We start from the raw sequence: 22,161 nt of genomic DNA on the forward strand, positions 1-22,161 counted from the left end.
TCTAAGCTGTCTTGCCATATAATGAAAATATCATCAACATATCTCCACCAAATAGATGGTCTAGGGTAATGAAACAAACCAACTAATCAGAAATTGTAACATTTGGCCAGAAGAAGTGAAGAGAACACTAAAATCCTCACATTCCATTACTCCAAGACTATATGAGAGACCTAAAATACATAAAAAGTATATACCTCTCCTTCCAATCGTTGATGGAAGATCATCCCCAACTTACCTTTTGGTAAAGCATCTTGCATACTTATTAAATAATAAAATAAGATCAACAGAATCCTATAACAAGAATAGACAGCATTTTGTAAATAAACTCCAAGCCATTAAGATTGCACCAACAGACATGCTAGCCAATCTAGATGTTGTATCCCTTTTCACCAATGTAATGATGTGCTAGGAGAAGAGGTAATAAACATCATCCAAGACCACTTTATTCAAGACATCACACAGATGTTTAGACACGGCCTTCAGTCTTATTTCTTCAAAGTTAATAGCACTATATACCAACAATTAGAAGGCCTAGAAATGGGAGGCCCACTATCACCATCTTGCGTGCAGACTGTTTCATGCAAAAACTTGAAAAAAGAAATTCTCTCCACAATCTCTCCTAGACCATCTATATGGTGGAGATATGTTGATGATATTTTAATTATACAGCAAGACAGCTTAGAAAACCTAAAGTCGTTTGTGAATAAAATTAACTCAAAACATAACAAGATAAAATTCACTCTAGAAGTGGAAAACAATCAAATAGTGTCATTACAGAAGAATGGTGTTGATTCTTCTTGTCTAGGGTTGTCACTGTATAGATATTTTTTGATGATGTTTGGAGAATATCCATTTTGTGATAATGTGTTGGATATTAGTGAGAGTTCAGCCTGTTTTGAACTCTCACTTCTGATATAAACTTTCTGGCCCTATTTTTCAACATGCGGATAATACTCACGTTGTGTTTTTAGGATCCCCAAAAGATAAGTTGCCATTCTATAAATATCCAGGAGATATTTTTAGAATGGCTTCTCCTTGCTCCTGTGGTCTTGCCTACATCGAACAAATTTCATGGAGTTTAGAAATCAGACAAAAAGAACATGTTGGTGATGTGAAGTACAACAGAAGTATCTCTTCTGGCTTAGCACATCATTTCTGTATGTCTAACCACACGATAGAGTGGCAAAACAGCTCCATGCCATATCGGGATGATGACTATGCACATCGTTTATTCAAGGAAGCCACAATAGTGTTAATTAGTGGCAGAAACCTCAAGAAAAATCAGAATACCATTCTAAACAGTTTGTGGAAAAACCTGATCCTCTCTCTAAATCCATCTCAACTACAGCCAGCCAGTAATCGCATTACACGTTTACAACAAACATGCATGCGTGATAATGAATAGGAACAATAAATCCTTTCAGTCTCTGTCACAGGATTGTGTAACCTTAGCTACTAGATTGTTTACAACATTTTTATGTTCCTTTCAATTTACATTTACTAGATTTTATGTTTTTCCGTAAATGCTTGAATAAGCTAGACAGTATGCTAGCAAAACTGGTAGGTTATGTTGTAAGTTGTTTGAAAATGGTCAGTATTAAAACAATAGTTTGTATGTGTAATTTTCAAATGACCAAATATGTTTAATCTAGATGAACACTGTCTAGACAAAAATCGGCTAGACAGTGGATACTGTCTGAAAGTGGAACTTTTAGCTTATATGAAAAATGAAGTGCCTGTTTTGCATGACAGCTGCAATACGTTTCACACTCTCTTCATACAGCTCACCCAGATTGATCCCTTTCTCCATGACATTACAATTGCAGGAGTATGTTTGAGAGTATTTCTCCAAAACTTTTGAAACCTAACATTTTGGTCATACTTCCTGCTCTGGGTTACATAGGGACAAATGTGCAAAGTCCAAAGGCTTTGGCTTGGCTAAAATGGCAAGAACAACAGAACAACATAATCATACAACATGAATATTCTGTGGCGGAGGAGTCCGAATCGGACCTTATTTTTTCGATGGGAAATGTGGAAGCTTTTTATATGAAATCTACGGATGCTTCCACCATGGATATCAAGAAGATTATAGATCAAATACTTACCAGCCATACAGAAACACAACCATCATCACCCTTTTGGAGCAAACCAAGGATCGCTAAAACTATTTTCATAGCAAAGGATTCGATGTGATCTCAATTTGGGAATGCCAATTTAATAGAGAAATTTCAGAAAACACAGCCATGAAAAACTTTACTGCTGCTCTTAAAATTCCAGATCCCATTTTACCACATATGCTCAGCATGGTGGCAGAACTGACTGCTACAAAATGTATCACAAAATTCAGTCAGAAGGAGTAGTTATTCGCTATTTGGACTTCAATAGATTTTATCCATGGATAACGAAATACTAGATATTTCCTAATGGGCATCCCGAAATTATTCTCGATAATTTCGACTATTCTCCTTGGGTATACTTTAGTATTTGCCATTCAAAAGTGGAAGCACCTGCCGATCTCTTTTTACCGGTATTGCCCATCACAGTTAATGAAAAATAAATCTTCCCCCTGTGTGAAAAGTGTGCTTCTGTAATGGCCCCCATTATGCTCTCATATGCACCGATCATTTACAGGTTATTGGTGCAGTCCAGAATTAGATTTATTTCGTGTTCGTAGTTATAAAGTTATAGAATTTTACGAGGTTTGGCATTTTTCTCAAAAATGTGTAGGTGAAGAAAACGTATTTGCTCACTATGAAGGTAAAAACGATGGCATGAAGGTAAAAACCAACAGTCTTATATGGATGAGTTTTTGCTAAGGGAAGTTATTATGCTAAATAGTGAACACATAAGTAAAAACCCTGGTAAACATTTGCTTGCTAAGATTTGTTTGAATTCTCTAAGGGGAGGGCTGGGCATGAGAATGTTAAGAACTCAGATCCACGTGATTTCCTCTTATGAAGACCTTATAGAACTTTTTTAGATAACAGTAAAGTTATCCAAGAAGATAGGTTAGTTTCAAAAGAGCAGAGGATGATTGTCTTCACTCCTATTGTTGGAACTGAGCCTGAAAATAGGAAAGGGAATGCTGTCATCTCATTTTAAAGGATAATTCCTTACACTCACATACCCCATAAGCAAAAGATGACATCTATTGGATAGAAAACTAAACAACATTCTACCTGGTAGGTAAAAATCCATGATTGTTTCCCATCACGATAATTTTAAGTGTCACCCTTCTCTTGTGCAGTTTTCACATCACTGTTATTGTTACTATTATTCCACAATAGTTTTTTTTCTTAGAATTTCAAAAGAAAAATATTTCATCTTGATATGATTACACGGTGACTGTGATAAAAAAAATCTTGATGGGGAGATTGTTTTATATTAAAAACAAGTATCTATATTTTTTTACATGATTTCTGATTATATAAAATAATCACAGTCTAATTATGTTATCATTTTCGCTATGTTCATACATCCATTTACATGCATTATTTCCGGAGCTACTGTCAGGAAAAACAACATTCGTGTTGTCTCTCATAGAACATTGTAATCAACTAATCAAACCACCACCAGAGCGAATCGTTTACTGGTACAATGAAAATCAGGAATGATTTAAAAAATTTACCAACATAGAAGTCGTAAATGGTTTGAAGTTACCTGAATTTGATTCTAATGTGAGAAATTTGCTCATAATCGATGATTTTATTCACCAGGCTAAGGACATCACAGAAATAGCTGATGTTTTCATAAAAGGTTCATATCACCATAACCTCAGTGTCATTCTTCTGACACAAAATGTGTTCTGTAAAGGAACACATTTTCGGAAAATTTCTCTCAATAGCTATTATGTTATTGCTTTTTAAATTCCCCGAGACTCTTTACAGTTTTTTCATTTAGCATCCCAAGTATTTTCAGGACAAACGAACGTATTAGTTAAGATTTATAAAGATGTAACAAGGTAACCCCACTCATATTTAATTTTAGACTTTAGACAGGAATCACCTGATATTTTACACTTAAGGTAACGGATTTTGCCAGGAGCAGAACCCAACACAGTGTTTATCCCTGAATGGCTGATAGACTCAACCGCTATGAATATCTTATCAACTACTTATATCATTCCTCTCCCAAACAAGCAAATGATGCTTTAAAACACTGCACCTCCATCCAAATCACTACACTCAGTGAAATCTGCAAAAATGTTTTATCTAGAAATATTCCACTAAAAAAACCAACAGAAGTCACCCCTACGAAGGAAAAAAATTATTATAAGCGCACTAAGCAACAAATAGCTTCCCTTCACTACTAGAAGAAAACTAGTTTTATAGCATGGGGAGCACTGTTCCCATTATTAGGCAGTATCATTGTACCTTTATTGAGTTCACTTATCAGAAAATGAATCATATGTTTAAAAAAGTTTACGCTTCTCCAATCACCAGAGGAGCGTGAACTGTACTCACTAGATGATGAAATGAGTGCCATTTTAAAAATAAGAAATAAACATGCAGATGAAAAAGTAAAAGCATGTTTAAATGTTCTGCAAAAGTATTTAGGTTTGAAACACCAATTGGCTCACACACAAGGAGAGCAACAGGAACATAGACTCTCACATCCTGAACCTACACTGCACAAACCGAATACCCAGAACCATTCCCGTCAACCATCAACATCAGCCAGTCCCAGTGAAGAAATTCCTTCCAATCCACTCCACGCCAGCAGGAGAGCTCGAAGAACCAATAGCAACTTCGTCTTTTTATCTCCCCGAAAGCTGCGTGAGAATAAGAAACTGGTCTGAGAATAAGAAACTAATATTCTTAGCACATTTGCTAAGAATATTTTGCATAGAAAGACCACGACATCTCAATATTAAAAAATATACACAGTGCAAACCAAATGTGACAGAATCATGAGCTTGTACAGGTACACTATTATAATGTCATATATTAGTATTGATATTCAGAAAGTTAACAATATCGTTTTCAGGTGGACGACAGAAGCCATCGAAAAAATCATCATGTTTGTCTTTGATATAGATACATTGCCAATGTTGTCCTGGCAATCAGGTCAGATCTGTGTTCACGACGAACATCAACTGTTGTTGTCTGATCAGATGTTGTGGCAATTCATCATGAACAGAAACTCCTAAACCGGCTTTTCTTGTGGTTGGTTCTAAGCCTAGTATGTTTACTAATTGTTCAGTGTTCATAGTCCAGTAACACAGAACGATCCCTTGTTACGGATAACGTACACTCAAATCCTGCATTTTAAAGAACCACTGTGATGTTTTCAGGAAGAGGTTGAGCAAATTTAACTTCGAGTCGTACACCTTCTCTTCTTAACGGGTTGACATGGGGAGGGGAGGGCAACTGCATTTTGATCTGGTGATAAGTTAAATCCATAGAGAACGTTTCCCTTTACGTATTCCTCATAAGAAATATCATTACCACAGTCTCTGTTCCATTTGCCTGGCGATGTGAACAGTGACATGTAACATCTGCTGTAATGCCTTTCTTTGAAGTTCGGAGACAAAGGTTGCGAGGGATACTGAATACCGTCAGCTGTCACCAGAAAAAAAATTCAGATTAAAATAATGAAATTTAAATGGATTTCTGTTGAAAGTGCCATTAAATCCTTCCTTAGCGACCAGCCAAATAATTAATCTAGATGGTATTTCACCTAGCTACAGATTGTCTCGTGTGACATCTGACATACCCTTGGGAATCGAAAAATAAAACACTTGCACTCGATTGATTGGATATACTATGTTTGAGTTGTCTCACACAGACAGGTGAGCCAGTTGAATCTTTGGGTTTATTTTGACTTTTCTGACAAAAAGCGTAGCCTCTTCAATTTGCACTTTAGCCTTAGCATCAGGATTTGCAGTCAGTAAACAAAATTCGGGAGAACTGCGAACCATAGGAACAAGAACAGAAACTTTGTTGATCAAGTACCGGCCTTTATGTATGATATCAGCGTGTATTCGCCCAGGAATATCGACAGTTTTCGATTGGTTAATTCGAGCTTGTCGTCTACGCATCCCACATTCACTTTTGGTAAACATATCACTAACATCAGCCATGTCATCTTTAACAAATAGTTCATTTGTCAGTTGACTGATTTTAGCATCTCTGTCAAAAAAATAGCAGGTTTTCAATATAAGCACTATAAGGATACGTGTCTGATGCCAAATTCACTAATTTATCTTGGAGAAAAAAGTGAATTTCACTGAACAGGGAATGGAAACAATTTTTCTCGAATGCGTAGGTATGATTTTCTCAAATCTAAGTATTCTTCAGATGTAACTGGTATGCAAAATTCCACGGGACCTCCACTGTCAGTACTGGATATTGGTTGGCAGCTGAGATAAGAACTTCTTTCCACACACAAGTTAACACTAGGGTGGGAAAAAAGATCTAACTCTAACATCATATCTTCAACAAAAGATGTCATCTGTCTTGCAATTTTTAATATTCGTTTTCTTCTTCTACTTACTTCCTTGACCACTCTGAAGTAATCTGCTCTGAGCTTTTTCAGCAATGGTTTTCCCAACTTCTGGTGGTCTGTTTATCAAGGCTCGATGCACAGGTACCCCTTCCAATACATCTACTATCATATGCTGACCGGCTTTTAAGAATTGACGATCGACAAATTGAGCTGCAGGTTTTAAAAGTGGACTTAGAAAGGAGAAGGCACTTCTGAAAATGCTACCTAATCCGTACCCGCGTTGTATCGGGGCCCCGTAAATACTTGAGCCCCACCTGCCTACAGTGTGTAATATATGAGATAATCAGTCATCCTTCACTTGTAGGAAGTGTAATTTAACTATTGTTAAATTATAATAGTAATTGGTAATTACTATTTTCGTAACGGATAATAATCAGGGTGAACAAAAATGAAGGAACACTTGGTGGTGCACTGAATAACTCGTAACAATGGTGCACATGTATCACCAACTATCTGTGCTTGGATTAAATTAGAATAAACAAAATATGCGGCTATACCCTCCCCTTTATATCATCTGGATATTTCCCAGTGATTGTTCCTTTCAGTTTAACACCAATCTGATTAAAACCCTGTAGAAGGCATAAATCTGGGCTCTCCTTGGGAAACAACAGACTGTTATTTTTTGGGACTGTTAGAGAAAAAATGGTGTTGTTTGGGTTCTTTTTTCTAGTAATCACAGAACTCACATCAAACACTGCTTGAAGACGTTCAGAGGGTGAAAACTGCCATGGGGAATCTTGAACACTTTGTAAAATCCTTCTTTAGACTTTTCGAAAACTTTATTTCCTGTGATGTTTTTGTTGTCGATAGTGTTGACTCCTCCTCCTTCTCTTCCAACTCTACGTATCATATGAAATTCATTGTAACCGGAATCTATGTTATTAAAATTCTCCCGTAAGAAGAATTTTGGCAAGAGCAACTTCCCATTTACCTTTAAGTTTAATCTCGTGTGGTAATTACACTTGAAATTTCGTTTGCGAGTTAGTAGGAAACATTTTCATACTGGCGTTACTGGGAAGGGTTAAGCAAAACATCTTCCTTACGAACCCAAGAATTATACGATGAGGGAGATCGGAGCCAATTAACAATATACTGAAGCTTTCCTTTCTGTTTGCACTGTTTGAGCACTTGTTCCATTAGATAAAAGTCTTCCTGAAGTTCATTGGGTATATCAGCCTTTTGCAGTTGAGGTTTATAGAATGTTCCGTCCACTATCTCTCCTTCCTCACCGCGAACTCTATTCACTACAGAGTTTCTATTAATAACCTGAGCAATAATGAACAATTCTCGTGTCCAGTTATCCCAAAACCCTTTTCTAAATTTGTGGGTATCATCACTTAAAACCACACTATCACCTACTTGAAATTTTGGTTTCGTAGCCTCCTCTTTGGTTCCGTACAAATATTTCCAAACACGACCCTCGTTGTGATGGTTAACTTCAGAAGGAGCGATACCAATAGCGTGGTGTAAGGTGATAAGTATGTACAAGAGTCGGCAAACCTTTCGTATAACGTTTACTTTTATTATTCGTCATCCATTTGTAGATCTTTGTGTTCAATGTTCTGATAAATCTTTCTGCAATGGGTGCTATCATTTAGCTCCTGGTCGTGTAGAAATGAATATTATGGTTTTTAAACAATTCACGAACTTTCTTGTTGCAAAACTCGTTTCTTTGATCTGTGTTTATGTATCATGGCACTTCTTTAAAAATAGACTCGAAAGCATTAACAACAGCTTCTGCTGATTTCTTCTTCAGTGTTCGAACCCACGCAAATCGAGAAAAACAATCAATGCACACAAGAAGGAAACAAAAGACCCAATTCTCTTTAGCATGGGGTGACATATCTGCCAAATCACATTGAAAAGTGTGTAAAAGTGTAGTGACTTTGATTAGATTGCGTTTAAATTTTCTTCTAATGGGTTTATGTCTCACATAAATAGGCTGTGTTGCTAACCAACTTTTCATGTGGCAAATTTCTATGTTTCTGTAAAGCTTTGATACTTCCAAAACTAACTACTGTATTAGGATTATAGTAATCCTAATACAGTACTTAGGATTACTATAATATTTTTTACTATAATATTATTTAGGATTACTAAAACGTTTCCATCACTATCAATAAGATTTTTTTTTGCAGGTGAAAATAAACAACCATCGCGAAAACGTCAACTGATTGTATTTATACTACTGCTATTTTTGTTAATGACCTGTACCTGTGAAATTTATATATTAGCATGGAAAGTAGTATCAGTATCAGTCAATCGCACATGTCTCATCAGAGAAATGTTACGACAAGAAAAACACCACAGACAGTGGTTATATCTGCAAATACCTATTTTTGCATATTACATTGTAAATATTATCTGTGAAATAAAATGTGTAAACTTAAATGAACAAATGCTGTCGCTGATGTGTTATGCATATTTAAGTAAGATCGCTTTTGAAATCACAGTGAATTCACACACAATTTATTTATTTATTGAACTTTAAGGTCTTAAATTTTAGACAAATCAAAATATTCGGCTAAGTTATGAATAAAATATGAATTAGAATATGAATATAGAATAAAATATGGATGAGTTACGAAAAAACAGTGTGTGTTTTTGAGGGTACACCAGCATATAATTAATTATTCCAATGGAAATTAGTAATGCCATCTATGTTTGTCACCGGGGGAAATTCCAAGATAACTTATCTCAAAAAAATTGCTCACAATTCCATAGGCAAACCAAAACAATACGTGATATTACAGAAACTTATGTTCCCCAGAAATATCCAAACACATAACGTAACGATCCCCTTATCTCTAAATTTACCCACAATGCTTTACGCGAACAAAACACACCACGTAATGTCACCGACTGAATGGAGGCCCCTAGCGAAATTCCAAACATTCCAAACTCTATCTTATCAATATCCATCACCCATAATGCCATACACAAACCATATACTTATCTACAACACATAACAACACACATCCACGACACGGACGTTGTTTCCCCATTCACCCTACCCCTATTTTGTTCATAGTATCTCACCAGTCACACCACGAATCCTTATTCACTAATATCTTCCTTTTCCATTCAAAACAATAACGTCACTTATTTGCAACTAACAAATAACATCACTTATTCAAGGTATACATTTTTGGTCGTTTTTATAGATAGAAATATACTATTATTAATACAGACCAGTATTTTACAAATAAACATTTATTAAAACCTACCAGGTTGTAGATATGTGTTGTAGATAAGTATATGGTTTGTGTATGGCATTATGGGTGATGGATATTGATAAGATAGAGTTTGGAATGGTTGGAATTTCGCTAGGGGCCTCCGTTCAGTCAGCTACATTACGTGGTGTGTTTTGTTCACGTAAAGCATTGTGGGTGAATTGCTGGCGAAACTGGTAGTTTTTAATAAATGTTTATTTGTAAAATACTGGTCTGTATTAATAATAGTATATTTCTAACAACACTTATTTTCATCTGATAACAACACATATCCACGACACGATTCCTTATCTTATCTTGATCTTGAACTTGTTCAAAGTGCCCCACCAATCACAACACGAATCCTTATCCACTAATATATCTTCCTTTTCTATTCAAAACAATAACGTGATTTATTTACAACTAACAAATTACGTTACTTATCTTCATCTGATACCAGCACTCACATTCATGACACGATTCCTTATCTTATCTTGATCTTGATCTTGTTCAAACTGTCTGACCAATCACGACATGAATCCTTATCTCTAACACAGCCACAATGCCAGACGCGAACCAAAACACAAGAACTGACGTCACTGAAACATCTTCCCCAGGGAAATTCCAAACATTCCAATCTAATGATGTCAGATAGAATGACGTCATCAGATGATCAACCAATCACGTCACGATTCCTTATCTAATCTTGATCTTGAACTTGTTCAGTGCATCCCATATTACTATCATTGTATGCTACTTTTTTTCAATGTGTGTGTGTGTGTGTGTGTGTGTGTGTGTGTGTGTGTGTGTGTGTGTGTGTGTGTGTGTGTGTGTGTGTGTGTGTGTGTGTAAATTTTTCTGTGTATGTATAATGATGATGCATGACATAGCAGTCGGAAATATATGCATATCTTCATTAGGACTAGAGCTTTTGTAGCTCAGTCAGTATACATGACGCCCTCTGGTCGGGAAATACCCGGAAGTGACGTGAGGAACCTTTATTTGGCCCTTGTTTCGAATAAAGGTCTGATACGCAGGTAGGAGTGTTTTTCACTCAAAAACTGGGTTTTTCGTTACACAGAAGGCAAACTGCCCCATGAACACGCATAAATACGTCGCAGCCATATTCCGGTCCAAAGCCCGAATAAAATTGGAAGGTTCAGAAAAGCAATGGTGAACTATCCTGTAAAACAGGCTCACCAGGAATACCTTGTGGGCAGTGCCTACAAAGTGATCTATGGGCTGAAACGACTGAAAGGGAAAAACCAGACAATTAACCAGGACGAGCTGTTTCTCATAGATTACACCTATGATTAATCAAACTTTTTAGTGTGATATGAAGTTTGGAATGAATAATTTCGATTTTTTTAAAAAGTGAATGTTGATTCATTTGTTCTAGCCAGTGAAACGATCTTTCATTAAAAGAACAAGAGCTATTCCCTGCTTCATTAAATCTTGAGGTTTAACCCTCAAGATTTAATGAAGCAGGGAATAGCTCTTGTATAGAAATTGTATAGAAAAATTTCTTATAGCAATATTTCTTATAACACTTCAATCAATTAATGAGTAAGCAGAATATTTATCTACTGAACAGTAATAATAATAACACATTATACGTTTAAAATCTATGACGCATGTGATTCGCATTAAAATTTTGATTTGCATTAAGAGGGGTTTAAGGACTCAAAACATTCCTTTGGTATGTAAAACTCATTAATGACTAAAGAATTATATTTGGAAAATTGTTGTGATTATATATTTAGACACGTCGTTTTATTATCAGGTTCCATCAGAAGATTTAGGTTAATCTAGAAGAATAACTCAAAGAATCCCACGAATTTATAATTATACCTAGTGTTATAAAACAGAGTAATTATAGCACATTACTATCGTGAATGAGCTATGTCTTTTGTTCTAATTTTTTTTAATTTCTTTTTAATTTTTTTTTTATCTATTTCTCACCAGTTACGGAAACCATACTTTATAGATGATACATAAAACATTTAAGTCAATTCAGTCATCTTGAATAAGCAGGGATGTTGTCTTTCACCGGATATTGAACTTCGTCTCACTGAAGAATGACCATTACAAATTTCCAAGCCCACTGCTGAATTCTTAACAGCTGCTTGTTAGTTGGTTGTTCAGCGGATACGCTACCCACTCGGTCAACCAGGCCGGCATTGGTAGGATTCCCTTAAAAACATTGTGTTGAGTAACAGAAAAGCAATTTTACAACTCGTATACATTACAAAATAAAATGGGTATAACTGAAATTTAATCTTTTTAATTATACACATATTACGACTTCAACATTACCTGCATTTTCAGAAGGCAATATGAAGAGATGATTTTCTATAGCTGTCTTCCCTTTATACACATCTTTCAGCATATGTTGAATAGCTGTGCATTTCCAGTTTTCGTCGGATACATCAATGCATGAAGCTATATAAACCAATTAAAATTTCCGAAAATCAATTAAGTAGTTGAATATTTCTGTGATTACTAAGAAAAGAACACTATGAACTCTGATTATAATTATCATTCTATAAGCAATCATTTCAAAACTGTTCAGTTTTAATATTATAATTAAAAATTCATTGAGCATAATTGATATCTCACATAGTTCTGAGGCTCGTACATTAACAACCTAAATATTATATATATATATAAACAAACACTCATCTACTTTCTACTATCTACATATCTACTTTTTTACAACTGTCTGATATAGTCAGGATATTATTATACGCAGTCCTCAGTCCTGGATATCATTCATTTAAACAGACATATCCCGTTAAATTCTTCCATGGTAAACCTTCCCCTTTTTTTTTTTTTTTTCTTTATTTATTTATTTTTTATGGCTGACATTGTTGCAAATTGTTTTCAAGAAATATGGTAACCGTACTTTCAGATCACTACTTGTAGATCCACGTGTCCACGGTACCGGTTTGCCTGCTTGCGGGATGAAAAACCCCAGATAAACAGATAAACTGGAGGAAAAACCCTGCTGTCCACGCCCAAGACCGGCTAACTTGGCTATGGCTGAGGAAGATCCTTAAATTCCTCACGTCGGCGACGGGATTCGAACCCAAGACACTCCTTCCCCAGGCATATGGTTGCGGAACGCAAAGACACCAGGCTAACCGCGCGGACATTTAAGTATTGAAAATATAGTATGAGAGAAGACATGAAAGGTCTCTTGGAAGAAGCGAGAAAGATATATTAGACAATAACAATTGTAGGATTACTACCCAGATATGACTCTAATGAGTTAAGAAGGCGGGCGATGATAGACATGATTTCAGGTGCAGGCTATGTAGAAGGTATGAATGCGAGGTTTTAGATGTGTGGGATGTGTGTTTGATGGCAAAAGAGGACTTGTATAAGAATCAAGGCCTGCACTTGAATTCGTTTGACATCAGAAGCCTGGAGAAATTACTTTTTGCTAAGACACCTAATGCAGAGAATCAGAGAAATTCGATCATCAATTACTGAATGGGAAAATTTGTGTGAAAGTTCAGCTATGGTATTCAAACGTGATAAGGATATGAATGTCTTTGAACATGGTTATATATGTGGGGAAGGAGTGCAAAAAATATATCTTGGATTCGGACCTTTTAAGTATGTCGCGGAAGGGAAAAGAGAAAATTCTAGAACAAGACCAAAAGGATTGCATATCTAAGTACAAGAATCGGCCTAGCAGGTAACTTATTATGTCTATACACAAATGGGAGCATTAGAAACAAAGTGGTTGAGTTGGTTGCTTTATTGAACACGATGTGGCGTATGATTGTTGGCATTAGTGAAAACTGGCTATCGAAATTAGATATAGTATGTGGGATCGAGTGTAATCGGTGTACCATTTTTAGGAATGAGAGAAGAGATAGGAGAGGAGGAGGAGGAGTGCTTCTAATGATATCAGATGAATTAAATCCAGTTAGGTTAGAAACACAAATGATGATAACAATGTCTCATGTAGCGGTGAGTTTGAGTCTATCTGATCTGGTGTGAAGGGGTGTGAAGGGGATAACAGAACGAAATATATAGCGGAGTGTCGCTACAGACCTGACAACTGAGTTACAGGGGACGAAGAAATGCACTGCCAATTTAGCCTTACGGGTACCAAGCGAATGATCATTATGGGCAACTTTAATTTTCAAACATTGATTGGGTATAAGAGAAATCTCATGATAAGAAAGAACAGGAATTTATTGAATTGTTGCGAGACAACTTTCTCAAACAGCATGTGAATGAGAGAACTAGAGGTCAAAGAGTTTTGGATTTGCTCATAGCTTCAGAAGGGATCTCTGTCAAGAATATGGATATTTTAGCACCAATTAGTGACATTGGTCATGCGGTTCTTTTTTGGGAAATTACTACTTGTATTGAAGCTCCGATTAAAACAGTTTACATGCTTAACTACAAAGCAATAAATTATGATCTACTGATATCATTGGTCCCATGGTATCAATTGCTGAATGTGAAAAATGTCAACAGTGCATGGGAATTTTTGGAAAAGTGCTTATAAGAGGCGGTATCGGAATGTATCCCTAGTGTCCGAAGAATAAATAGATACGGAGTGAAATGGATGTGCAAAAATATTAAGAAAGAGATCCAGAAGTAGAAGATAATGTGGAAAGAATATTGTCAAAATAAGAGTGAGGGAACTTATGAAATATACAAACTCAGGCTAGAAAAGTAACGAGAATTTTGAGTAAAGCTCAATCGGAGTAGGAAAATAAATTGGCCATGGCAGAAGAATTTTATAGTTATGACATAATCAAAAGAAAGAACGAATGTCGAAGAATAACTTTGTTGAATGCGGATGGTTCTTGAGTCTCGGAAGCTGATGAAATTGGTCAGTTATTGAGTGCTCACTTTGCTAAGATATATCCATCAGGTGTATGTAATATGGTGCAGAGTGCTACTGCTGCACTGGACGAAGAGTTCGATGTTCGTAAAATGAGGTTGAAGAGCTGTTGCATAACCTGTATAAGAATTTGCCTACTGGGTCAGATGGAATATCACTCCGTTTGCTCAAGGAATGTTCAGCCGAATTGGCTATGCTTTTCACATGTTTGTATAACTGGAGTGTCAGCTGAAGAATGATACCACAGTAATGGAAGGAATGTATGACAGTATAAGGGTGTTGTAAAGACTGATGAGTCTAACTACCGATCTATCAATAAGTCTGATGTGGTAGTGAAGTTTTAGAGAAGTTCGTAAGAACTGGCATACAGAAATGGATAGAAGAGCATGCTATACTCTAAAGAACAGAATGGGTTTAATAAAGAAGTTCATGTTTTCGCAATTTTCTCCTATTTTATAACAATATTTCGTCCTTGGTAGATAAAGGGAATTAATACACTATGATAATGTTGTGAATAATAATGTTGGATGGACTGATAAAATATTACTGATATTATTATTATTTTTATTATTATTATTGAAATATAATTTTTCGTTATTTTTACTTGACACCTTCAAGGAACTGAAGGACTTACTGAGGAGAGCTCTCGACAGTCCCCCATTTATATACTACATGGTACTCTACAATATTTCAGGTGAAAAACGTAGTTATTGGATAAGAAAAAAAAAGAAACCAAGTTGATTTAATTTATTAGAAACTAGCCGCTTAAAATGCTTTATTTTACGGTCTAATTCGGCTGCCTGATTTAAAAAGATAATAATCTCGATTGCTTCCGTTTTTTACCCTGGCATTTCACGAAGTCATAATACAAAATGCCTGTTGTAAAGCAGAGTTTACTGTACCATCAGTCCTCACTCCCATCACTCATAATATCTAATATCGGAACTCAAATGCATCTATAATGAGGATCTCATGAACTACGTGGTCAGTGTAGAGGTTTCTTTTCAGAATCAAATGCTGGACATTTCAACTCCTTCTGGAGGAGGGTAACTGATGTAGGTGTTATTACTGAATATAAGTGGATCCTCAGGATAGTTATCGGATCCAACCAGGAGTTGCCTCATCTATGGATAATGTTTATTATATGAGTTTATGTAGCTTACTTGGTCGGAAAGACCCGGATTCGATTCTGTCCATGACACGAGGAACTTTTATCTGTCTCTTTTGACTAAACGTGATTTAGGTGGTCTCATACGGATGTAGAGGGTTTCTTTTTCCCGGAAACTCGGTTTTTTCTTCTCAGAACAGTAAACCAGCTCGTGGGCACACACTGATCTACAATCAAAAATGAATATTTAGAAGTCTGTTGTTGGAGGGTACAACCTCAACCGATCCTAAAAGGATGGATGAAGAAAATTGGAGGGAACGTCACACGACGACGACAAAATATACAACAACAGTATATATGCTGTTTGCTATAGATTTCACAAGGTGTTAGATTGCATCTATGTCGAGAACACACTAGGCGGACACCTCTTCACCAGACAGGCTCTTTAACTGACTCATATTTGAAGAAAGAGGACTGTATTCTTCGATCTGTTTTTCAAACATTTCCAATATTGAGATTCCTGGTTTGTGTTGGGCAGGGAAAGTGACGAGAGTTCCTCTGATCTCGTTGAACCAATACTGGACAATTTTGCTTGATGGAAATCAGTATTGTAGTCCATGAAATAACAGTCACCTGCTCGACCAAAAATTCTACAATGCAAGACGGACTTATCGGCAAAAATATTCAGAAACGTCTTCAAGGACTGCCGGCCATCCTACATTATCAGGTGACGGGCTCCGTACTAAGAGAACATGCACCATGATATCACTTCCAGAAACTGTGTACAAAGCTAGCTGGATTCATTGCTTAATGTCGGCTCCTGCGAAGCTCTTTGCTTACCATCGGGACTAAACAAGGTGTACTGTCATTCACCGCACTACATGACTTCTTTCCATTCTACCAGTGTCCAGTCACTGTATTTCAGGTACCACTGTAGACGAACCTTCCGAATTTTTGCAGAAATTATTCGTTTCCCTATAGGCGTGCGAATGCAAGTTGCATGTCCTATTCAATTCCTTCTGCATAGTTCAGTGAGATGTTGGTCGGGAGCAGTTATCATTAAATGCTTCGGGCAATTGCTGAACAAAGGAGGTTCTGAATGTCCGTACAAGCCTCCTGAGACCTTTACGTTCCTGGTAAGCTCTCTTTCAAGCACAGTTAAGTGTCTTAGACAAGGAATGTGGGTGATGTTTCCACTGATTTAACACCTGTTATATCTTCCCTTTTGAAAAACCAGTCAATCCTGCTCTATTTAAAATCGTGTCTCCAGACGGGCGGGCAACCACAAAAATGTTTTTAACAAACTCTGAAATATCCGTTGCTTTTCCGGTTTCGATAAAAACTGTTGACGATTAGAGATCAGCAGCGTTCTTAAAGAGTTACTAGAACAAGTGGTGACTCAAGGCATGAAGTATTTTGCACATACGCTGTTTAAGTGATTTTTATGTAAAACTGCATGAATCTTTCTAATTTAGTGGTCAGGATGAATATAACATATTCGCATTAGCTCTGTGGGATGTGCGATGGTGAAACAGACTAAAAAACATTATATGAAAGTGTCAAATATGACACTTTCATCACGCCATTCAGTGTAGTGGTCCTTTACAATAAGATGAAAGTAATTTGCCATCCAAAAACATTGATATAGCTTCTTATCATAATTTCATTCGTAAATATCAAATATGTAAATAATTCACCCCTAAATTATTCGAAGTTGAGATTATATCTGTGTGCTTAATATTCAGTTTCTCTTAAATAACCTTCTTGGCCAGGTTGGAAGACCTGGTGCCTTCCGAAAGTCTTTAGAGACGTTGTGATAATTTGGTAACCTTAGGATAGGAGGAACAAATATATGAGTTTCTTAACATAATAAAAGTACTCAGGGCTGCTGTCATAGATGGATGATTTTTTTAAAAATAATAATGTTAAAAATACTGTGCAAACCATCTATAACGGTAGCTCTCGAACTTTGTTTTTAATTACCAAGATTTTTTCCAAACACACTTGGATTATTAATCCTTAACCCATACGTTTTTAAGATTAGCCCTGGAGGTATACCTGTGAATACGAACTGCGCCTTTAGCTACGAATATTTTCATTATTTTTAATGCTTTAGTGCTATTTGGTTTTATATGTTTGGTTTACGTAAAACGTCTGCAGCATATGGGTTGTATTCCTCGATGAATTACACTTTAGAACTCAACATTTCTATCTTGTATGCTGGTATTTAATCTTCCATTTGGATGATTACCCTCTTCTTCCATGTACTTTATTCAAACGTCTTCTTACGATATCATCATCATACGAAAATTGTGCTTGTTTGTTATATGCGAAAAATAGCTAATTTGTGTTACCTTAAAAGGTGATTTATTTCAAAAGTTAAGAGGTATATTCTGACAATATTAAATTTCGTCCTTAACTGTAAGGTGTTCATTTCATCCGAAATAAATAACTTACACCTTGCTACATTAAACTGATATCTTCTTCTTTTCCCAGGCTGTCGGTCTCTGCAAATAATCATGCCAAATTTTAATATCATACGTTTTATCTATTGCACTAACACATTTTGCATCATTGGCAAACAACTGAATCGTTCCTCTCAGATCCTTTCCTGTATCGTTAAAATGTAAATTAAATACCATCGGGCGAAGAAGAAAGCCCTGCAACACTCCATTGGTTACAAGCCTTCTATTCTACTCTACCCCTGAATAAACTACTCTCTTACATCTCTCCATCCAACATCCTCTTATACTCTTCACCAGTGTTATATCCATTCCTACCTGCTGCAATTTATCACTGTCATGCTGCAATTTATCACACTCAAGCAGTATCACTGTAAACTCATTACCATAATCCAACTCAGCTGTGAATGTATTAAAAAAAAACGAATAATTTGCTGAAGCAAGACCGAGCCTTCATGAAGCCATATTGCCCCCATATGTATCCCATTTCTGTTTACCCATTCCAGTACTTTGCTCTTGACCAACCTGATCAATACCCTGACAAAGATTCCTGATAATCTGATCGGTTAATTATTTTCTATATCAGACTTGGAGCACCGATTATGCAATGAACGATTTTCTCCTCTTTCCATCACCTGAGTGCTAACCCAGAGCTGAGACTTACATTAACTAATGTGGTCACAGGTACTGTAATTTCGCTAGCGTCTTATCGTAAAACTCGAGGTGGTATACCATTTAACCTAGGGTGTATATTGAACTATTTTCGTTTATATTCGAACTGCACTGTTAAATTCCTTTCACACTCTGCTTTTGACTTCTTACCACATTTGTTACTCTTCTGCTTTCTTTTTTGTACTGCTCATGTGCTTGCTGCTCTCCTTGAATTTTCTCCACATTTTTGGTAGCTCCAGCTAAATGATGGTATTCACTCATTAAAATCCCACGTGGGTTATTTTCCTGATATAGGTATGAACTCTCTGATATTAATTCCCCAAATACATCTTAACCACTTCCCATTCACTACCTTTCCAGTTTCACATGGCATGGCACCGACCCTAGAAATCTTCTAAGCTTGTCTTATCTACCAGCCATTTAATTCTACACAAACCCCTTCTTAAATGAAAATTCCACACATTTAGCCACCTCCCAGGTTAGAATGATTTAGCCACCTGGGAGGTAGTTAAATCATTCTAACCAGCTGGTGGCAATGTGGTAATATTGGATGTGGACAAATATTCTGTTGTAGTTATTAGGTATAGTATTATCAAACCATTAGTATATTCAACCACATGCCGCAAGAGGTAAGTATTCGAGCTGAATAAATTCCATTTCTTTCCCCATAACGAAAATTCGCTATCCACTCATTGTGCTTATTATCCGATGCACACTATCCCCCAATATCCTTTACAACCTCTAGTCCAAAGAAACATCCCACTGCATATCTTGTTCTGCTGGGCGCTCTCACGCACCAGATGGCCTCAAATATGCTATTTTCACTGGACTGCAATTGAATCTGCACCTCTTTTCGGTGGCATTTATTGGCTATTATCAATAATACTCCAGTTCATTGAAAATAACATATTTTAGGCCACCTGGTGCGAGACAGTTGCTAGCAGAACAAAATAAATCTATCATTTTTCCGTCTGCCACATCTCATTAATGACAATAAACTTTTACCACGATGAACAAATCAATGCTAAAAACACCTCCTTCTTGTTCCATATGTTTTTCCCCTATGTATATAAAGTTTAGAAACCCTTAGTCTCACCGTACTACTGACACTTTATGTTATCTATCTATTCTGGTCTGTTAACAGAGATATTAACTGCATTTTATACAAATTCGTATACTGAACTGATCTACTAATATCTGTGTCCATACTTAACAGCTCTCCCATAAAAGCTCTAGTTTCCCTGATTTTGCACATGCCCAATGCCCATTAATTGAACAATACTGTTTCCAGGTTCTAAACACCAGATCCTTTTATAAGCTAACCATACTTCTTGTACAAATCCTTATATTCGTCATACTCACTCCACATAGTCTCAAATTTCACACCATTCTATTTGTTTAACCTGTGAATTGACTCATTGGTTACCATTGCCTTGGATTTCAGCTCATCTCTATCTCATACCTCGGCAACAGACTCACAATCTTAACGTCCACTCTTTCTTTTCCCATCTCCAGTAACTTTCATGTCCCTCGCTTCCTCTCCTTTCATCTGATTCGTTCTACTCATAACAATCAACTATTTCATTTTACCCTTCTGTGTTCTAACAGCATTGCTAACATCTTATATATGTAAAGAAATGTTTCACTTAAATATGAATATTATATATTCTTCAGAGATAACCTCTTTTATCCATTATAGTAGAGCTATATGAATTCCGAAAAGATAAAGATAATTGAAAGTTGGGTGCGACAATCATCATTTTAGCTCATCTTACTGATTGTTTGAGAAGTTATTGAAAATTTGCACTGACTTTCGTTGAACTGACTTCAATTATTTCTACAATGTGTATATTCCAACTACATCGTTTACATTTACTATTACATATTACATTTTCATTGAATTGACGATCAATGAAAGTTAGTTCAAATTCAAATTCTTAATTGTTTGTCCGTCAGAATATGAAATGAATTCTAAACTGAATGAATGTAACCAAACTTGATGAAGGGTGCTACTTAAGCCAATAAACGTTTAATCTATTTACACCAATTACTAAGTTGAAGAAATTGTGCAGGGACAAATCGCAGAAATAAATTATCCATGGCTAATATTAGTATCTAGTGTTCTAAGAACAACATAAATCTTACTGAAGTGGTAGAAAATTTATATTGGGAGTATATACGCATAAATGTATGCGGTACTTTACCTTGTAAATATTGTTCACTTAGGCTTTCAGCAATAACAGATCCAACTAAGAATTAACAATATAATTGTTATCGTTACTGAGATTTGCAGATGCATTTGTCCTTTAACTGCTGTCAATCAACAATTTATAAAAATTTATGTCATATTACAAAGTTGAGGCATAGGCCTCACATCAATTTTTTTTTTACAATTTATCCTGCAATGCTCCGATTTGGTGCATTGCAGGATACGACAGGTACGACCAATCGTTTCCTGAAACTTCGTGATGAGTTTTATTTGAGTGCTTATAAATATTTAACCTGTTTTGTTTTTTATAACAGAATACTAATGATGACATAGTCGGGGTAAGTAGGTTGTTGAGAAACTATTAGAATAAACTTTACTGCAGTGTAGAGTGCAAACAGAACTTATATTTAGGAGAAACTTCAGCTGATGTCGAAGCTATCCATCATAATTATTTTCATATCATATTATTGTCCTAAATACAAATCGAAAGAAATTCCAAAGCTCTTATAATTAAACTTCGCGTAAGTCAGCTCAAAGCAATATTGAAAATCAATATTTGTTTTAATAAATAAAACAAATATAATAATGGAAATTGTTACTGACAGTCATATAAAATGCGTGTTTTCCCATATTTCACAATGGCATGAAATGCAGTTTTTTCGTGTATAACCTCATTTATTATCGACAGTCGCAAATGTAAAACCGTTTTGACATTTTGCTATTGACATAATTTTTTTCTCATAATGTTACCTTTAATACGAATTAATGAGAAACCTGTCACATAAAAATATAAACAACTTTAATCAGCCGATAAGTGTAAAAGGCGACACGGACACCACTAACTTCTACCCAGAATCAAGCGCAACTACAGCTTATTTAGATTTATTTTCAACTTTGGTTTAACAGCAACGATTTAATCTTATACTAGAGAGGAAATGATAATTAAACAATTAGCACAATCCTGTATAGAACCACATCAATGGGCTTGTTAGATAAAACAGAATTTTATTTCAACTATTAAAACAAAACTAACAGATCACTAATTTATATCATTACACAGCCAAGCACTGCAAAAACAAAACTCCATCTCTTTACTGACATCAAATTACTTTAAAATG

This window comes from Typopeltis vanoorti, chromosome 3 (assembly GCF_054136105.1).
Source record: "Typopeltis vanoorti isolate ZY-2024b chromosome 3, IOZ_Tvanoo_1.0, whole genome shotgun sequence".
NCBI classification, from domain to species: domain Eukaryota; kingdom Metazoa; phylum Arthropoda; class Arachnida; order Uropygi; family Thelyphonidae; genus Typopeltis; species Typopeltis vanoorti.